Raw genomic sequence first — 2,429 nt, forward strand, 5'->3', positions numbered from 1 at the left:
CAAGGTCATCGGTCTCATCGGATTAGGAAAGGACGGGGAAGGAAGACGGCCGTGCCCTTTGAAAGGAACCATCCCGGCATTTGCCTGCAGCATGTAGTGCGATACTAATTACGGAAATATGCAGTTAATTAATTTCTTGAAGAATAGAAATCATTTGTGACTCTAATAAATGAATATAAGTATGCAGTCTCCTGTGTTCTACCAATAAAAAGTAAGTGGCATCCCGTATAAACAAAGTGATTGGAAATTTAATCATTTCTAAAACAACAGTTCTTCGCTAACAGTTTCTTACAGTCTCAAGATAACGGATTCACAGCCTATGTGCTGTTTCCTGCGCAGGGGACAACAACTATACAGGACTGTATGTTGGTGAACATTTATTACAACGTATGCATTCCACTCAGGACGATGGAAGCAAATAGGCACCTCGCATGCACTGCAATCTTAGTACAAATAAGATGCGTGACATGTCATCAGTGGTAACACAGAGGAGGTATGACGAAGAGAAATATATTTGAAGAAAGGAATTTATCATACACACGTACATATACCTCCTCTCTCTCTCTCTCTCTCTCTCTCTCTCTTTCAGCTTGCCACAGCTACCTGCTAATTTTTGTGATTTTGGCTTAGAGCATTAGGTACCCGTAAACCCAATTTTTGAACCATCCCCATTGCATGCAAATATCGCACGATGGTGGAATGATCACAGTTCATCACGTTTGTCAGTTCTGGAGTACAATGACATGGATCATTGTGTACTAATGCGTTTAAACGATCTCCATCAAACCCCGAAGGTCTTCCTGAACGTTCAGAATCATTAAAGTTAAAGTGCTCCTCCCCAAAACGAGAAAACCGTTTTCATGTCGTGCTCTCTCCAAACTTGATGATGCAATTTTTTTTGTCAAGTGTCTCGTTTCGATCACGAGACACCTACACAAGGATTCAATCACGTGTTACTCCGCTTTATATCCTTGTGGAGCTTGATAATTTCATTGGCAACGTTCTCTCTTTTGGTTTCTACTTTGTGGCCAACAACAAGAAAGCTTCGCCACAATATGTAACTCTTGGTATTTCAGCTTCTACGAATCATGATGCTACTGTTGTGGTCTTTTTTCCGACTACTGGTGTGAAACAACTTTCCACGTCAGCGTGCGCAAACCTCTTCCTCTCAGAATAGCTGCTGCAACCTACTTCCATTAGAACTTGCTTACTAGAGTAAATCCTTCATCTCTCTTTAAAGTTTTTAAACCTCTCACCCTTTATTATTAAACTATTACTTAATGCCTCGGGATGTGTCGTCAACAGATCCATTCTTTTAGCCAAGTTATGCTACAAATTTATTTTGTCCCAGATTAGATTCTGTGGTATCGACAGCTACGATGCCACAACGTAGTAGGTGCGCTCTCGTAGGTTGTCACTACGAACGCGGACGAACAACGCCGACCACAGCGTCCTCTAGCCGACGCTGTGCAGCTCTACGAGTTGTTGTCTTCAGTCCTGAGACTGGTTTGATGCAGCTCTCCACGCTACCCTATCCTGTGCAAGCTGCTTCATCTCCCAGTACCTACTGCAACCTACATCCTTCTGAATCTGCTTAGTGTATTCATCTCTTGGTCTCCATCTACGATTTTTACCCTCCGCGCTGCCCTCCAATACTAAATTGGTGATCCCTTGATGCCTCAGAACATGTCCTACCAACCGATCCCTTCTTCTGGTCAAGTTGTGCCACAAACTTCTCTTCTCCCCAATCCTATTCAATACTTCCTCATTAGTTATGTGATCTACCCATCTAATCTTCAGCTCTACGAGTGCCGCTCCATATTCAGACCATTTGTTCACGAGCAGATGACCATCTAACATTGTTTCATTTTCATAGTGGGCGAGCTACTACAGATTCTGCCTGTGTTAGCTTTGATACATCTGGCTTCGTACCTACGTACTCCTCAATACAAAGTTGTGTATTCAAGTTAATACTGTGTTGTGATACAGTAAAACCACTTCTCCTTTAAAAGCAGTACCGAGAGTTCTACCTCAACTGCTCATCCTAGTTTCATTGGGCCTGCCCTTCAGTTTTCAGGAGCAGACCGACGCGTCGCCTTCCAGGCGGGATACAAAAGATTCAGAAGCTCTTCATTATTTACACTATTTATCCATGTGACCTTCAGCGTTCCTCTGTAGCCGCATTTCAAAAGCTTCAGTCCTCTTCTTGTTTCACCTGCTTGCCGTCTGCTTTACGCTTCCGTACAAGGTTACACTCCATACCAATACTTTCAGAAAGGAATTCTTTTAACTTAAAATTATATTACGTGCTAAACTATTTCTCATTTTTGGACAGAATTTTCTTGCTTTTGGCCAGTGTGCTTCTTATATCTTCTCTACTTCTGACATCGTCATTTATTTTACTCCCCAAATAGCAAAACTTGTCTTCT

This window comes from Schistocerca gregaria, chromosome 4, assembly GCF_023897955.1.
Source record: "Schistocerca gregaria isolate iqSchGreg1 chromosome 4, iqSchGreg1.2, whole genome shotgun sequence".
Classification (NCBI taxonomy): Eukaryota; Metazoa; Arthropoda; class Insecta; order Orthoptera; family Acrididae; genus Schistocerca; species Schistocerca gregaria.